At 55.4% G+C, this 18,500-nt stretch overlaps 1 protein-coding gene across 7 annotated transcripts in view; it reads right to left on the bottom strand.

Annotated features, from left to right (window-relative positions):
* Positions 1–14,069: 14,069 nt before the first annotated feature.
* The window catches only part of AHDC1 (AT-hook DNA binding motif containing 1), a 64,190-nt gene continuing 59,759 nt past the window's right edge, over positions 14,070–18,500 (bottom strand). For all 7 annotated transcript variants that reach the window (XM_043574193.1, XM_043574188.1, XM_043574191.1 and 4 more), the window contains one exon: positions 14,070–14,508. The gene's annotated coding sequence lies outside the window, so the exon portion shown is untranslated. The remainder of the gene's footprint in view (positions 14,509–18,500) is intronic.

The raw sequence follows: 18,500 nt of genomic DNA on the forward strand, positions 1-18,500 counted from the left end.
CCGAGCACAGAAAACACGGGCTTTGCAGTCAGGCAGGCCTGGATGTACGGCCTGGCTCCGTCCCTCTAGTCCTGAGAACTGATTTCCCCATCCGTAAAATGGGATGGTAATTGCACCCCCCCCCCCCAAGACACACGTTGGAGCACGCGTGCTTCTCCAGGCTTACTCTGACCTCTCCCAGAGGCCTGAGCTCAATACCTGTGACTCTTCCTCCCAGAGCCCTTTCTTCACCCTCACAGATGAGCTGGGAGCCTCCTCCGCAGGCCTCAGGACTGATCCCTCAGCATTCGCCACCCTCCCCCTCAGGTAGCTGCCCCACATTTGTCCTCCCCACAGACTCCCCTGCGGGGCGGGGCACAGTGACCTTCAAGAGAGGTCTGTGGAATAAACAAAGGGGGAAGGTAGGAGGAGAGCCTCCCTCTGCCTTCTGTCCTCTTTCCTCCTCCTCAGGGGGTGCTATGGCCCTAGAACACTGGTTGAAGGCCTCTGTTCCCTTCTCTCCTTCATACCTTCGTTTGTCCACTTGTCTGTCCATCCATCCATCTTGCAAACACTCCAGGTTGGGACTTCAGAGAGGACCCAGATGTGACCCCAACCTACAAGGGAGGCAGAGGCCAGATTCTTCGGTCCAGACACCTGAGGCACACCCATGGCCTCCCGGGGACTTTGGTACAGCTGCCTCTCCCCACCACGTTTCTCCTCGGTCACTCCCTAGGCAACTGTCCAAGCTGAAAGGGCCCTCGGAGATCATCTAGACTGCGACCAGATGAAGACACGAAGGCCCAGAGAGGACTGTGGCTTGCCCGAGATCCCACAGCACAGCTCTGTTTCTGAGTTGACAATGTACCAATTATGTGGGTCTGCTTGGGAGGCGGCTTTTGGCTCTCCAGCCCTGCTGACAGCTGTGTTCCCAGTGGCAGCGGGGAATGCTAGTGGGAGGCCTGTCTGGCCTTTGAACCCGGACTCCCCAGGGCAGAACCAGGTGGCTCTGGTGGGGCCCCGGGCTGGGAGGTGGGGAGCTTCAGAGGGGCAGCCCAGATACCGGTGGGGGTGCGGACGACTGAAAGCTAAGGGAGCAGCATTGATTCTAGAGGCGAACTGCTAAGCCTTGAGCTCCTGTCCCAACTCTGCCACTCACTCACTTGCTGGGTAACCTCGGGTGCATCATTTGACCTCTCTAAACCTTTGTTTTCTTATCTGTAAAATGGTGCTACCTTCATAGAACAAAAATGTTGTGTCCACGGTAACAGCTGCACAGAGCTCAGGAATGTTTGGGCCGAAGGGCTAAGTTTCTCAGAGCGGAAGGGACCAGCCTGAAGCCACAGAATGAGCCCCCATCTCCCTCCTATGAGCTCTCTACGCCGAATTGGATACAAGGTTTTGGAGATGAAAGGAGCGTCCAGTCCAGTCCAGACTGTTTACTGAAGGCGAAAACAGGACCAGAGAAGGGGAGCAAGTTGCCCAAGGTCACCCAGTGAGTCTGGGGCCAATGTGGGCCTAGAGCCCAGGCTGGGCACAAGGTCCCCCTGCCCAGCTGCACCGCTCACTCATCCAGCCCCCTTGGTTTTGTCTCCCCCAGTGAGTGGGCGCAGAACAGGCCCCGCTTCCTTCCTGCCGCCCTGCCCGCCGTCTGCCACGTTGGCAGCCGCCCGCAGCCTTCTCGCCCCTGCTGCTGCTTGCTGCTGCTGCTGATGCGGCATCAGCCGAGACCAACCCGCCGAGAGTTTGCCCAGAACAGCCAGGGCTGCTGGAGCCCGGGCTGGGTTGGCTGACTCTGCCAGACAGGAGGGAGCGAGCCAGCCGGCAGAGGGAGGGAACAAGGGCTGAGCCAGCCCCCAGCCTTCCCAGTCCTTCTCCACCCTCACCAGCCAAGGGAGAGAAGCAGGAGCCTGGGGTTGGGAGCCAGAGGGCTGCAGTGTCTATGTGTGTGAGGCTCAGATAGCTGGGTCTTTTCTGGGAGCGTGCACACTTACGTGTGCAGGGAAGAGCATGTTGGGGGCGACCTGTGAGTCCGTGTTTGCCTTGGTGTGCACGGGTGACGCTGTGTGTGTGTTTGTGCTAGTTCGTGCACACCCAGGCGGTCACTCTGCGTCTGCGTAAGCACCAGGAAAAGCTGCATGTGCCGCGAGTTTGAACACATGCCTGTGTTCGGAGAGAGGCTGTGTCTAGCAGTGTGTGCACACGGAAGCCAACTGTTAGTGACAAGGAATCTGTGTGCGCACCGAAGGGTCAGCACGCGGGCCTGAGTTCATGCATGCCATGTCTGGGTGTGTTTGGGGCCCCTGTGAACTTGTTGTTGTGTCTAAGAGGATAATGATGTAATTGCGAGTTTAAGCTCATCCGTGTGTGCCCAAGGGACGGTGGTTGTGTGCGCACAGAGGAGCGCTACAATCCACGATCGTGGACGTGGGTCCATGCCCAGGAGGACATTGTGTAACTGTGTGGGCTACTCCAAATGTCCATGGTGTGGGCACACCGTGTCTCTGTGCCCAGGAGACTTTGTAAGTGTGGTTATCTACAGCGACGCAGGGGATCACTGTGTGGGACTGATACGCTTGGCCGTGCGTACAAGGTCACAGGCAGCACAGGCATTGTGTTGCCGTGTTGCATCTGCACAGGGTGACGGTGGTGGTGGCGGTGGCGGGGAGACAATATGCTGTGGATTTGCAATTGTTCCTCCGCACGACAAGGCCCTGCGTGTGATTATGTTTGTGCGTGTCTGTGAGCACCGTGTGCTGCAAACTGTGCGTGCTTCTGAGTCTGTGGTAAGCTGAGTGTGGGAAGGAGGGGGGAGTACATGGCCGTGTTTGTACTTGTCTGTGAGCCCAGGGTCAGATGCGCTCCATGTGCTACCTCCTGTGTGCACAGGTGGCCGCTGTGTCCAACCGTGTCTTTGTGTGTTTCGGGTCGTCTGAATGTGCGCAGGAGGAGGACACGGAGGGGGGATTTGAGTGCGTGCCTGTGCAGGCCCCTTTAACGTGGCAAGTCTAAGAAATGTCGGCCTTCTTGGCAGCAGATCTGGGCTTGGTTCCACTGGGGGTGTCTGCAGAGAGGGGCTCTTAGAAGGGACGTGCTTGAGCGAGAGAGACAGGAAGGGAAGGGGGGGCCAGCCCCAGCTCGGGGTTTCCAGGAGGGAAAGCCAGACATTGGAACTTGTCAACGCTACCTCCTTCCCCACCCCCACCTCCCCGACTGCTGCCTCCCCTCCTGGCGCCTGAAGGCTGCTGGCAACCAGACAGACAGACAGACAGTGCACACATAGACTGGCTCACGGCACAGAGCCCAAATGTGAGCCCCAAATACACAAGCCTGGATGCCAGTGGTCCACAGAGGGCAAAGGACATGGCTAGGGGTTGAGGGGAGCACACGTGTTTATATGTGTTGGGGGGCAGGGGGTGCTGTTGGCCTCTCAGAACCCAGGCCTAGAAGGGGGAGGAGGGGGTTCTGGTTGGAGAGCCTCTGGGGAGCGGGCTGTCCTTTCTCTAATCAGACTCCCAAGGCTCCAGGCCTTCTCCCTGTTTATACAACCACTGCAGTGTCTTTGAGAATCTCATTGCTTCAGAAATCATCGACTGAAACTCCCTCTTTGTACAGAGGCAGAAGAGAGACCCAGAGAGGCACGGCAACTGCTCCAGGGTAACACAGTAGAGCGGGGCCGACAGGGCCTCTTCTCCCTGTGACTGTTGTGCAGGCTGACCCATGGGCCAGTGGGCCAATCAGTCCTACCCTTCCCTTTTCTTGGTGGCCCATTTATCTCTTTCCCCCTCTCAGGACTTCAGGATTTGACAATGACTCTTGCTTTTTTTTTTTTTTTTTTGTCCTCTCTAGGACAGCAGAACCTGGAAGAAAAGAGGAGAATTTGGTTCTGGCACAAGGGCTACTGGGGAGATGGAATGGGGAGATGGAGAAATGGAAGGAAAGGAATTTGAGGAGAGAGGAGGAGGGGGGAGGGCAAGGAGGTTGCTGGGGTCAGATCTGAGAAGCATAGACTCCTTTGCCTCCACCTCCAGCCAGGGCACCAGAGGCCACCTCTGAGCGCCTCGGAGGGAGTCCCGCCCCTTGGGGGCTGGGACAGGGACAGCAGAATTGGAGTCTCGGGAGCATTCTGGGGGGGGTGTGTGCCCAGTGACCAGATCTGCCTCGTGAGAAAGGAGGGAGGGGCTGTGGGTGGGACAATGGGTATGAAACTGACTTGGGGGATGGGGCCTCTTTAGGGCGTGGGAGTTGGGGTGCGTATGACCTTGTGAGTGTGCTAGGACTCTGTGCATACCTGTGAACGTGTACGGCAAACAGACTTGGACTTCCCTGGGCTGGGAGAGGATTGCGGGAATGTGTGTATGTGTATGTTTGTTATGGGCAGAGAGAAATTTTACTTGAGGGAATGGTCCTGCACATGTGTGTGTGGGGGGGGGGGCGGGGAGAGGGTTGTGGGATCGATTCTGCACTTACTTACATGTTCCTGCGGAGGCTGTGTTCTGTGTACAGCTCTGTACAGTGTGTGTGTGTGTGTGTGTGTGGCTGCACGGGTCCGCGTGCATCATGTGTTTGAGCTGCGTGTGTACTTATATGGGAAGTGTGTAACTGCAGGTGTGTGTGGCAGCATATGCATGCTGGTGGTCGTCGTGAGGTTCATGGCTGGAGTTGTCTGTAGGAGTCTTGGCTACAGGTTGTGTGTGCAAGCTGTGTGTGTTTGCGGGGTGGTGAATGTCAGGGAACTGTTCACATGTGTGGTTGTATACGTGGGGGACTGGGTTAGCTAGCGGTGCGGTTCTTAAAGCAGTATTTTATTTATTTTTTTGTTTATTGTCAAACTTCCCTTGCCAGAACATGAACTCTATGAAGGCTGGAGGATTTCTGTCGATTTTGCTCCCAGTATCCCCGGTGTTCAGAATAGTGCCAACACACAGTAGTTACTAAACCATCTTTCTTGAGTGTATGACAAACGAGTGTGCGCACACTCGGACGGGTGTGGGGAAGTGTGTTATGCGGATGAATTGTGTCTGTGGGCATCCGGGTGTGTGAACAGATACATTCTGCGTCCGGGTGTGTGAGCTTTTTGGCACAAGTGGCACGCGAACCGAGTGTGTGCACGGGTGCGTGTGTGCGTGCCTCGGTGTGACTGCATCCCTAAAGCTGTGCCCCTTATGTGAACGTTGGGGTGTCGAGGGATGCGGCTATGTGCGTGCAGCGCACAGTTGTGAGTGTGTGTGCAGGGGGGGGCGGGAAGGCGCTGTCGGCTTCTCCCAGCCTTCAGCACTCACTCAGCTTCACCCCAGGTCGCCTGCTGCGAAATGTCAGTGGCAGAGAAGCTAAAAATATCCGCTCTCCTCCTCTGCTCACTGCTTGGGCTGATGGGGCTGTGGGGCCCCAGCAGGCCCCTTGGGCCCTGGGGGGAGGAGGAACTGCTGGATGAGGGGCGGGGTATGGGGTAAGACAGGGAGGCCCTCCTCAGCACACTCCCTCCCCCACTTCTTGGGCTCCAAAGCCAGGCCCCGGGCTCACCTCTATCAGGAAGCCCTCGAGAACCGCCCAGGAGCTGCCACATGCTAGTGTGTGTGTGTGTGTGTGTGTGTGTGTGTGTTCGTGGTGTCCAGAGCCGCCTGGGAGGGCAATATGGCCTCCATCAGACTGGGGCTCATCTGAACAGGACAGTGCCTCTTTTGTCAGTCCAGGGGCTCCAGAGGACAGAGCTTCAGACAGGGACTCCTGGGGGTGAGCTGGATCTCTTCCTTCCGTCTGGGGGCTTCCGGCAAAAGAGCTGGCGGTTTTCTCCCTAGAGCTGGGGGTCAGCACAGGTGCACAGCACAGGACGTATGGGTTCATCTGGCCCTGGGCCTGGCGCCTCTAGGGCTCTCTGACCCCAAGGCACATCTGCTGATACTCGGGCTGTGGGCCGGGAGGAGTCTCAGCTCTGCCCACACCCTAGGCCGGCATGTGTTTGTGCTACAGGTATTTGTGTGGGTGCGGGTGGGACATGTCAGGGCCCGTGGTCTTTCAGCGACCTGTGCCTCCTCACACGTTGGGCTCCTGGGTGTGTCTTTGCCTATGTCAGTGGCTGTCTGCCTCGGGCAATCAATAAGGGGTTGGGGAGTCGTGGGTTTCTCTGTGTGCATGCGGGTGACTCTGTACGTGGGTCATAATGTAGACCCGCAAACTCCAGCTGGAATAAACTGTGTTAACGTGAGAGGTGCTGGTGTTAACACGTGGGGGTTTCTGTATATGTGTCAGTGTGTTTGTGTCTCTGTCAGACGGTCAGCGCCTGTTTATCCTCTGTATCAAGATGTCTGCGTGTCGTGTCGGGGTTTCAGTCATTTGATTACTGTGTTACTGTGTGTCTGTCTGGATGCCATCATGTCAATGGCCACGTCTGTGCCTATGTGTGCGTGTGCCCAGGTCAGTTTGATTTTGTGGGTCCGTAATGTTCGTGTGTCCCTGTGAATGTTGGTGTTCTTGTGCGTGGGTTGAAATCTGTGCATAAACTCAGCACCCGCTCCCCTGTCCCTTTCTTAGTCTCTCCCACCATTTCTGTGTTAAAGGCCTCAGGTTGAGTGTGTGTGTGTGTGTGTGTGTCCATCAACTTTCCCCAGCTCCAAAGCCTCCAGCTCTGAGATCTGCCCTCCCACTCTCTCTCCTTTTGGACTTGAGGTGGGAGCTGAAGCAGAGAGGGCAGGCAGGCACGGAGCCCACCACAGCCGGGGGCCGGGGCCAGGCTGCCACAAGGGCCCTGCCTCAGCTTTCCTCCAAGCAAGCGCTAAGCCAGAGCCTCGGTTACATGTAAACACCAGCTGTGTCAAGACAGCGCAGCTTCTTCTAGGTCAACAGACAGCTGTGGGGTTGCTAGGCAACCGCCTGGCTCCCCCCCATTAGGCCCCCCTCCCACCGTCTCTACCTGCAAACCCTCTGTTGGCTCCCCCCACCCCACCCCAGGGTACCGCCGTGCCCCTCCAAGCCAATTAAAACAGTGGGGCTAAGAGGGTAGGGGGTCAAGGTTGTACGAAAGGGGGACTCTAGGACTGGGATGGAGGTAACGGGGAGGTGTTAACCATTCCGGTGCCACTGCCCCCTTCCCCTCAGTCCTCAGTGCACACCGCCACATCACCAGTCAGACTCGGGGCAGAACTGGAGTGGCGGTGAAGTGATGCGCCCTCCCTCCCCTGTAGGTCAGGCCAAAACCGGAGAGATGCTGGAAGCAGATAGAGAGAGGGGTGTGGATTGTACAAGAATTGGTCAAGTCTCCTCCCCCTCCCCAGTCAAGCCTGGGGAAGACAGACTGGGGGGGGGGGGGGGCTCCGGCAACAAAAGGGTTACGTTCCCCCTTTTATTTCCCACCCTCCCAGGATAGCCACCCCCATTCCAAGGCGGCACCTGCGCTCCCAGCTCCCGTGCCCCTTCGGTGCCCGCACCCAGGCAGAGCAGCCCCCCAGGCCTTCCCTCGGCCCTCTTTGCACCCGGCCTGGGCCTTCTCTGGGGCACTGGGGGAGGCGAGGGTCCCGGAGCCCGGGGCCTCCCGAGAGCCCCCAGGACTCGGGCCCTTTGAGTCGGGGGGGGGGGGGCGCCAGCGGGGTGACTTCGTAGTGCCTGAAGGAAGGAGCGGGAGGAGGGAGCCGGGCCGGCAAGGGGGCAGCGCCCGTGGCCTCCCCATTAGTATGCGGCCGCGCTCTGCGCGCCATGGCAACCGCTCCCCCCGCGCCGCGCCAGCCGGGCAGCCCCGGGCGCAGTGCGCACCTCTCCTCCCACAGGTGGCGGCGCGCACGGGCGGGCACGCACGCACGCACGGGCACGCACGCTCCGGGCGCCTGGGGGCGAGCCCTGGGCGCCAGGTGCGCTGAGGCGGCCCTGCTTCCCCCGCCCCCCTCCCCCCCTCCCCCCTCCCCCCCCTCCCCCCAGTCCCCGCAGGCTCCGGCCGCCTGTGGGCGTGTCCCCAGGTGCTCCAGAGTGAGCCCCCGAGGGGGGGGTTGTATGTACCTGAGGATGTTCTTGCCTGTGCCTGGGTGTGTCCCTCAGTGTGCCTGTTGTGCCTCCGTCTCTGGTTGTCCTTGAGGGTATTTGCCTCTCCGTGCTCATTTACCTCCCTATCCCGAACGTATGTGGCACTGGGTGTGTGATAGCCCAGGTGTAACTGAGTGTACTTGTGTCTTTGTACATCTGTGTACGAGCGTGTGATTGTGTTTGTTATCTTTGAGCCTGTGTGCCTGCACATGCCTGAAGGTGTGTGTGTGTTTGTATCCGTTTGTGTGCCCGTGGCTCTGGGTTTTTCTCTGGAAGAATGTCCCAGATGTGCATGGGACTGTTCTGGTGTGTGCCTGAATAAGTATTTGCCTGTGCGTGCGTGTGTGTGTGTGTGTGTGTGATCCCTTGCTATCTGCATGTGATCTTGTCTGGCATCCTTGTGTTTCTGGGCTTAGCTGTGTGTTGAATTGTGCACCTGCATGTATGTCCCTGAGAACCCATCTCTCCATGTATGTCATTGTGCATTCCTGTGAGCGCCCTGAGTGTGTCCTGGAGTGTGGCTGTGTGTCCAGGGGCTGCTGGCTCTGTGCCCTCCTTGGCTTCACTCCCTGCTGCCTGAGTGAGCTGACACCTGCTCCCTGAGCACTGGACCCCCTCCCCCCACCTGGCAAGGACAAGGAAGGACACGGAGACAGAGTCAGACACGGAGGCAGAGACAGACTTAGAGAGGGGACACAGAGAGCCAAGTAGGCTGGAGAGGTGGTGACCCAGAGTCATGTGATCAGCCTCGGAGCCCAAGACCCAGAAGAGGGAGAATGATGCCAATATCCAGACATCAGAGAGAGGGAGACCCAGAGTCACACAAAGACCCAGAGCACCAAGTCCGGAACTGCTGAAACAGACCAGAGATCAAGGATGTGGCTCCCCAGCCTCCCTCCCTCCACTCTAGACTTTCCAGCCCCAGCTGTGCCTCCTCCACATACCCAAAGCAGAGTTCTCCGGGTCCTGGGAGTCTGTGCCCTGGGACTGGAAACCAGCCTCCTTCTTGCAGCTGCTGGCTGTATGCGCGTGTGTGTGCATGTGCCACCATCTGTGTGCAGTCCTGGGCTGGTGCCTGCCTACCTTGCACGCAGCCTTCCCTATCATGCTCTCTTCGTGCTGTTGCCTACATTTTCACAGGCCCAGATCATGCACATCTTTACACACATGCCACACAGCCAGCCACACTCATTCAAACCCAGAAACATGCCCTATGTCTCCTTCTCTAACATATTTGCACATAGGGCTAGAAAGGCCACCATGCACACAGCCAACTAGCAAATCTCACCTTCCTAAGCTCTCCCAGGCAGCCACTCACCCTTCAGCAACCTCCAAGGGCAGCTATCCCCCTGCCACAGACAGGCAAAGACATAAGACCAAATCTGTCAATTCCAACAGACTATGCACTCAAAGGCAGAGACCCCATCTGTTTTGTTCACTGTTATATCCCCAAATGCCTAGGCCATTGCCTGGAATCTTGTAGGTGCTTAAGAAATATTTGTTGAATGAATGTGTTTACAGTGTCTCTAACAGTCACTCAGAAAACCCATAGTAATTTACAGCCACTCAGTGAAAAACACTAATGGATACCACAGTGTACACATACTTCTTATGTGTACATAAGATGTACACATCTTCGGGGCGCCTGGGTGGCGCAGTCGGTTAAGCGTCCGACTTCAGCCAGGTCACGATCTCGTGCTCCGTGAGTTCGAGCCCCGCGTCAGGCTCTGGGCTGATGGCTCGGAGCCTGGAGCCGGTTTCCGATTCTGTGTCTCCCTCTCTCTCTGCCCCTCCCCCATTCATGCTCTGTCTCTCTCTGTCCCAAAAATAAATAAACGTTGAAAAAAAAAATTAAAAAAAAAAATTAAAAAAAAGATGTACACATCTTCTTCTTATGTGTACATAAGATGTGTACATCTTACGAACACCTAGGACAACACATTAAATATAGGTGTGTGCAGGGGCGCCTGGCTGGCTCAGTCAGGTGGGTGTCCGACTTCGGCTCAGGTCATGATCTCACAGTTCGCGTGTTCGAGCCCCGCGTCGGGCTCTGTGCTGACAGCTCGGAGCCTGGAGCCTGCTTCCGATTCTGTGTCTCCCTCTCTCTCTGCCCCTCCCCGGCTCGCACTGTCTGTCTGTCTGTCTCTCTCAAAAATAAAATAAACATTAAAAAAATAAAAAAATATAGGTGTGTGCACACAGGTGGGTACTTGTGTGTAAACACTCAGCACAATAGCTGGATTAGAGATTCTGAACTTTGCACATTAGAGTCACCAGGGTAGCTTTTAAAAATCCCATTACCCAGGACCCATCCAGCCCAATGAAATCAGACTTTCTGGGCTGAGAAACATTGATCTAGATGAATGGACCTGAAAATGTTGACACGTAGGTTATTACCAGGGATGTGGGTAGAGTGGGTTTTCACTTTTAACAGTACATCAAAGCTGACTCCCAAACCAGATTACTTGGGTTTGAACTCTGGGATCACTATTTACTCACTGAGTGGTCTTTACCTCTCTGCACTTGAGGTTCCTTCTATAAAACAGGATAATAATCATTACAATAAAGCCTTGTCATAGAATTGTTATGGACATGGAATGAATTTTATATATAGAGTTTAGAACAGTACCTGGTACATAATAAATAAATCATTTCCTATATTTATTTAGACTTTGAATTAAAAAAAATTTTTCTTTGTTTATTTTTGAGACAGAGAGAAACAGAGCATGGGTGGGGGAGGGGCAGAGAGAGGGAGACAGAATCTGAAGCAGGCTCCAGGCTCCGAGCCCTTAGCACACAGCCCTTAGCACACAGCCCGACTCGGGGCAGGAACCCGTGAACTGTGAGATCAAGACCTGAGTCGAAGTCGGATGCTTAACCAACCGAGCCACCCAGGTGCCCCTTGAGTGAATTTTTTAAGCAAGATTTTTTTCTTAATTTAAATTGTTATGGAAGACCAAGGACTAAAAGAAAAGAAAGAAAAGAAAAGAAAAGAAAAGAAAAGAAAAGAAAAGAAAAAAAAGAAAAGACCAAGGGCTCTGAGACACACTACCTCTGCCCACTTCTCATGTGGTCTTGGACAAGTCACTTACTCTCTGTCTCGAACCTATTTTCTCATCTATAAATGAGGCGAGTAAATTCTCTACCTCAAGGATTGTTTTGAGGAACACAAACTTCAGGGAAGTATTCAACAACAGTGCTGACCCCCAAACCTCTTTGAGCCGCATTGCCTTGATGCTTTCTGGAATCAGGTGCAGGGCTGTGACTGTGGTGAGGCCAAAATTTCTGAAAAGAACAGATCAAAATAGGGTGACCCCCATCCCTGCCCTACCCACCTGGATGGGGTCGGAGAGACTTCCATCCCAAAGGCCGGGCCCTTGGCCCTGGCAGATCTCCCGAGTCTGCTCTCCAAAATACACCTCTGCCCTCCTCACCCCTTACTAAGCCTCAAGACTGAGACCCTTTCCCTCCCTGCGCTCCCATTCTCACGTCGCCCCCCACTTTCACTTTCCAGGAGCTTGCTCTCCAAGTCTCCCTCCCATCCCAGAAACCGTAGCTCTATTCTTGGCAGTGAATCCCCATCCTTTCTCCAAAACCCTCTTCAAGTTAATGAGCCCCCTCCTGGGCTATAATCACCTCCCTAAACTTCCATTTCCTTCCTGGGTCTTCCCTCCCCACCCCCACCAATTCCTGGGCACACAAGCCTTCACTGCCCTCCCTCCCCATTTCAAGTAGAGCCCCCAGTCCCTTCCACTGAACTCTCCCTACTGCCCCCTTACCTCACCGAAACTCCTCTGGGCACCCTCCGTACCCCGCCCCCCAGCCCTCAGCCCCCTCCCCCAACCTCTCCCAAGCCAGCCCCACCTGGACAGCGTTCCCAAGCTTCTTCTGCTTTCTCAGCAGCACTGAACACACTTATTTTCTCCCTGCAGGCATTCGTGGGGCTGAAAACAGGCTTCTCTCGCCTCCCCCACTGGTTCCATCCACGCCACCTACTCCAAAGAGCCTCCGCCGGGCTCCAGAGTGACCTTGTCAAAGCCCTCTCCCTGTCCTCTCCCCTCCACACACAGCGTCTGCTCCAAAACGACCTAAGATGTGTGGCTTCTGCCTGCCCCGCCCCCACCTCCCAGGCCTTTGCACGTGCTGTTTACTCCTCAGGTAACAAAGACCCCCTTCCAGGCTCCTACTGGGTCTTACTGCTCCCTGCCCCCACTTGCAGCGCCATACCGGAATGTAGCCTTGAGCTTAGTGTTGCTGCTTTCGCCTCGCCGTGCAGTGAGGCGACAGTGTCTTCTTGAGTTTTATGGATGCTTAGAGGGGGCTTGGTGGGTGGCTAAACCTCACATCCAGCACAGAGGCTGCCGTTTTAGGGGACTTTTTTTTTTTAGGGGACTGTTTTACCTGCCCCATCTGAATCCTCTGGCCTCCTCCTCCAGACAGGCGTCCCCAGAAGCTGGGGGTCTCTCTCCCCCTCACACCAAGGGTTCCTCAGACTCTCTCAAGACCCGAGCCTTGCGGGTTGGGCCATTTGGAGCCCATCCCTTGGGATCTCCTTGATCTTCAGCGGGAGACACACAGAGAGCCACGTTTCACAGAACTTCAGCATGAAGTGGATCCATGGGAAAAGCTGTCTGCCAAAGACCAGGCAGCCCAAAGTGGTCAAGGACAGCCAAGTGCTCCCCAAAGTCAGGGAGTGGGGAACAATTTAGCTTTTCCAGGCCCACCAGAAATAGGCCAGAAATGGGTTTTCTTTATACAAAATTTATAAAAGCTGGGAGGAAACAGACCTGGGATTTGGGGTTCAGGGTGGAGAGAGAAAGGCAGAAATAGCAGGGTTGGGGTGCCTGGGGGGCTCAGTTGGTTGAGTGTCCAACTCTTGGTTTTGGCTCAGGTCGTGATCTCACTGTTTCCTGAGTTCAAGCCCTGCATCTGGCTTTGCACTGGCAGCATGGAGCCTGCTTGGGATTCTCGCTCTCTCTCTCTCTCTCTCTCCCTCCCTCTCTGCCCCTCCCCTGCTCACATTGTCTCTGTATCTCTCAAAATAAATAAACTTAAAAAAAAAAAAAGTATCAGGGTTACTGGCTTAGTCAAACTTTGGAATTTGCACAGGTGTGCAAATGCAGGTGTGTTGGGGCAAAATGGGGGGCCCGGAGACCAAGGAGACCCAAGACCTGGGGTGAATGGGAGATACGCAAGCAAGCGTACTCCAGTCTTTGTGGGGAAGGGGTGTGTCCCACAAGGGTTCTTGGGTTTAGGCTGGAACGCGTATCTCAAAGACAGGTGTCCCTGAACCAGGGTAGAACTGTAGGGCCCAAAGGCTGGGGTGACATAGTACAAATGAAGGGACTAGAGTCAGGAGACCTGGGATCTAGCATGGAATGAAAGGGTCCAGAAGCAGAGAGACCCAAGACCTGATTCATAACGGGGATCCCTCAGGGAGAGGAAACCTAGGACTTGGGGGGAGAACAGGGGATCCTAGAGGCAAGCATCCCTGTAATTTGGGGTCCTGATGCATGGGACAGAATACAGGTCTCAGGATCAGGGGAGACCCAGGACCAAGACCAGGCAGAATGCCTGGGTCTGGGACATAATGCATGGACCAGGGACCACGAAGCCCTATGGAGCTGGCTGGGGAACCCCAGGGGCAAGGGAGACCCAGGGCCTGGGCGGTAATCCGGGAGTGGGGTCTGGGGGCGGTTCCCAGATGCAAAGCTGACTCTGATCCCAGGCAGAAGGGAGAACTCAGAGGGAGGGGACACACGAAGGTATTTCAACTTTGGGGAACCAGTGCCTGACAAAACGCGGCCATGCCTCTTCCATTCCATCCACCCTCACTCACCCCCTTTCACAAGACACAAGGTGGCTTTTTTTTTTTTTTTTTGCTTTTTTTCATTTCTTTTTAATACAAACTTGGATCTTTGGGTGTGTCCTGCCAAAACAGAAAACAACAACAACAACAGAAGAGAAAACCCAAAAGAGTGAAAAATAAGAAAGAAAGAAAAAAAAAAAAAAGCTCCCGCAAGAGGTTCTTCTCCCTCCCCCCTACCATGCGAATTTGCACACCACGGGACCACAGCAGGTTTACAGAATGCAATATACAATCCACGATTTATAATAAAACAGTATATACAATAAATAGGATATTGTTCATTTTTGTCAAACGACCTGTAGATAAATTTCTCAGTGCATACTTGCAGGGGCTCTGGACACCTCGGGGCCCCGCTCGCAACCTCTTGCACACGCTCGCTCGCTCTCTCTCTCTCTTTTTTTTTTGTCTTTTTCTAAAACTGTGTTTTGTTTTTAAGTTTTGTACATTTTTAAAAAGTATTTACAATTGCTGGTTTTGTGCAGAAAGGGCTCACCTTCGGCTTCTGCGTGGAGGAGATGGGCAGGGAGAGGTGGGGGGATGTGGGAGTGCAAAGGGGTACCGGGGGGTGGGGCGGGAGGCAGAGGGGCAGGCGCTCCTGCCGGAGGACAATGTGGACGCTGGGAGGGGTCTTGGCGTTGGTTTTCTGAAAGCTGCAAAGAAACACAAAAGAGGCAGAAGTCAGCTGTAGGCACAGACATGGAATTCTGAGAACAGGGATGTTAAGAGTGGGACCCCCCACCCACTTCCTACCAGCATCCTGGGAGAAGCTAATGACATCGTCCTTCTCCCAGAAAACTCCAAAGAGTACCCCTCCCCCCGCCCCCGTGACAATGGACTGCTTCTGGCCTTCTCTGAACTCAGTTTCCCCATCTGTAAAATAGGTTCGTATCTAAGGCCCATACCACTGAGAGGTAAAGGAGAGGAGTCAGGGCTCCAGGCAGTGCAGTTTGTTAAGAACTTGGGCTCCTGAGTCAGACACAACCAAGTTCAAATGCTAGCACTACTACCGGATAGCTCTATAACGTTGTGCAAGTCGGTGAATCTCTATGAGCCTCAGTTTGCTCATCTAAAAAAGGGGATAATGAAACCAGCCCATATGTTTGCTGGGAGGATTCAGTGGTTTAAGGTAGATTAACCCTGGTACATAAAACATAATAAAGGATCCTAATTACAAGTCGTTATTATTTTCCTGGGACCTGGGCCAGCTAGGTGCCCCAAGCCTCAGTTTCCTCGTCCAACAATGAGTTTAGGAATTCTGTTCTGAGGAAGGACACGGTGGGGAAGACAGGGCTTGAGCACAGCACAGGTGTGAACTGCACACCCGTGCACTTTCGTTTCTTCTAATTCCAACCCTTTCTCAGCGCCCCCCCCCCCCCCAATGCTATTCTGTTCCTTACAGAGGCTCGAGGTGAGGAGGAAGTCTGTCTGAATAAAGGAATAAAGAAATTGCCCAGCACAATACCATCAGTGTTTGGCTGTACCCCTCGCCCTCCTGAGGCTCAGAAACTCCCAAGTTCCCAGTCTCTACAATCACTAGACATTGGAGGTCTGAAGTACCCCTTCTCCAGACTTCCCCATTCAGAACCCAAGGTTTTGCTGGGGCTAAGTGGGAAGATGCCCAGAGGGACAGGGATGGGCTGGGTTATTCTCAAGACCGGCAGTCGTTAGCCTGGCACTTTCTGAGTTCTGGGGGCCTCCTCGCAGAGCCCTGAAATTCCCATCCCACACTTGGTGAGTGACCCATCCCAGCAGAAATAAGGGATGGGGGGTTCTAAAATTGCCTTCTAAGACCCCTCAGCGGGCCGTCCTCCCTCCCCCACCCCTGCAGGAAACAGGCGGCCACAGAAAGCCTTTCCTCCCTTGTCCTTTCTTGGCTTCCCTTCGCAACAGGGCCACATTTAAATTCTGCTCAGCCTCGGCTGCTGTCTGCTGGGCAGTCGGCCCTGGGGAAGACTTTTGTCCTGAGGCTGGACTTGCCAGGACTCCCCCCAGGGCCAGGGGAACCAGGTGGGCTCTCACAAGGCTGGGGCAGCCCCCATCCCGGTGTATCACCCAGGCAGGCAGCAAGCAGAGGTGGGAGGGGAAGGGCAGGAGCTGCAGCCCGTGAAGCCGTCAGGTCCCCTGCAGTGAGGGAGGGTGGTGGATCAGCCGCAGGGGGACGGGGTGCGCCTGTCAGGGGGCAGCTGTGTTAGAACTAGGGTGAACGGTGGGAGAGCAGCTCTTGGGCCAGGGGGTGCTGCTGGGAATGGATGTCAGTTCTCCAGTTAGGGTGACAAACAGGAACAGCTGTAGGGATAAGCAGGGCATCCACGAGGGCACAGGACTACTGTATCTGGGGGAACGGGTGGGTTCAGCTGGGGCCTGGGGGTACCTATCTGTAGGGCAGCCTTGCTGCAGTTGAGGAACAGCTGGCAAGCTGAGGAACCGCCGTTGGGGAGACGGGTATAGTGTGCTGGGGTGACAAGTGAGGGGGAGATTCAGGACCAGCTGCTCCAAACCACTCAGCAAGTGGACCATACCAAACCCCAGTCTTCTCTGCTCCCCCTAAGGGCCCCGGGGCAGGCTGGGAGCCTCTGCACAAATCCCTGTCACCCCCGCCCCCTCCGGCCCTTAGCCACTGCCAGTGACCCTCTCCAAGCCAGGTCTCCATGGTGATCTCAGCCCAGCAGGCAGCTCCTGCCAGAACCATTCCCGTGGTGCCGGCGGCCAGGCAGCAGGGAGGCTTTCTCACCCCTCGGCTCAGCCCTCGCTGTCTCACCTTCCTCCTCCCTCTGCCCTCCCCAGCTTTCGGGACTGGGCCAGAATCTGGGGGATGGGGAGAGAATCAAAACCAGAGGTTCCTGAGCGAGGAGAAGGGAGGATGCTGTAGCCGTGTAGAACCCTGACTTCTACAAAACAAAACTAATGCTGCCATGCCAGGCGGCCCTGTGCTGGGCACTGGGGACAAAGCAGAGGAGACGGATCTGGCCCCTGCCCTTGCGGGGCTCACAGAGCAGAGACTGAAGCAAAGCCGACCCCCAAAGCAGGCAATTTACAAATGTCGGGAGATGGGGGCTGTGCTAAAGGCAGCCGTTGGTGGGGGTGGGGGTGGGGGTGGGTTCAGGGAGCACAGAGGGGGCACCCAACCCAGCTTTGGCAGGAGGGACTATGGCTCTTCAACTCACTGCTGAGTGCAGCGCCCAAGCACATGCCGGCGTCAAGAATATGTGCCGACCCAATGCCAGAGCGACGACCAGTGTAAGTCCAATCAGCATGTCAAGGTCCAGCTCAGGTCTTGCACATCTCCAGGACGCCTCCTTAGACCACCCTGTTACCATAGCTACTGGTGCACTTGTCATTCCCTTCCACGCTCCTCCAGGGCAGAGACCTGTGTGTGGTGCCTCTACATCCCCAGTGCCAGCATGCACCTGGCGCCCCAGGACACCAGCCATTGTTCATGAGACTTAACCTTTTAGTGCCTCCATACTGAACAACTGCAGAACCACGTTCCACTGAGTCCTCGCGCTCCGCCAAGGCATGAAATGGTCTCTGCCGGTCAGTGGGGGCTGGCACTGGGAGCACGGAGGGATAGCGGAGCAGGGATTCACAGTGCTGCAGATCATGCAGATATCAGGCTGTCCAGGCTGCTCTTCCCCGCAAAGGAGCACATGTTTTGTGTTTTCGTTTAAGCAACCAGCAGACATGTATTCACACCCACTAACTGCCAGGCTGTGAGTCCTGGTCTAACCCCCCCCCCCCCTTCTGGTCTCTGCCCTCCAGGAGGGGGTCTCAACACCAAACAAGGCAGTGGAGCAGAAGGCACACAGAATGCATGGAAGTTTGAGAGACTGATTTGCTGTGTGACCCAGGGCAGGCCCTTTCCCTCTCTGGGCTTCAGTTTCTATGTAAAATTGGGGGTTGAATAGGTAATGGAAGAGATCTTCAGGCCCCAAAGAAAAGGGGTTAGAGGCAAACCACAGTTGCCCAAAGGCAACCCCTCTGACATCTTCAGGCAAAGTCAGGCCGGTGAGTCCCTCAAATGTAGAGAGGATACTGCTTCCCTGGGGCTCAGACCACACTTGACAGATGGGAGACAGTCTGGCGGGATGGACTGGCTATAGGGTGTGGGTGTGGCTCTCCTCCCCACTCCAGAACATTTTTTTCAAAATCTGTGTCCGCTAGTGACCATAGGCACTCCTTAAATTCTGGCTCTGCCAGCCATTCTCTCCTTAGGGATCTTCCCCCACTTCCTCTACTGCTGGGCATAGAGGGGGAGGCTATGGCGACCAAATAGGGTTCGTATCCATGGTCACCCACCAAGCTTGTGTGTATCTCCCACCTTGCTGCTGCACATTGCTTACCAGTCCTAGGAGGGCTCTATACCCAACACCCGTACTCTCTGCCTTCCTGATCAGAGGTGACTCCGCAGGCGGGCACTAGCGATGCGTATATGTTGGGCACGTGACCGAGTGATCCCCAAGGGCCCCTCCTGGCTCTGTCATTCCATGCTTCCTGCTAGGGTGGCTGTTGTGTCTTTGGGCGAGTCCCCCTCCCTGTCTGTAAACTGGGCGGGGTTGTACTTGGAGAACTCCAAAAACCTAGTTAGCCTGCAGAGTTCAGACTGGTTTATTCATACAACCCTCCCCTGCCCCATCTTAGGAAC

This window comes from Prionailurus bengalensis, chromosome C1 (assembly GCF_016509475.1).
Source record: "Prionailurus bengalensis isolate Pbe53 chromosome C1, Fcat_Pben_1.1_paternal_pri, whole genome shotgun sequence".
NCBI classification, from domain to species: Eukaryota; Metazoa; Chordata; class Mammalia; order Carnivora; family Felidae; genus Prionailurus; species Prionailurus bengalensis.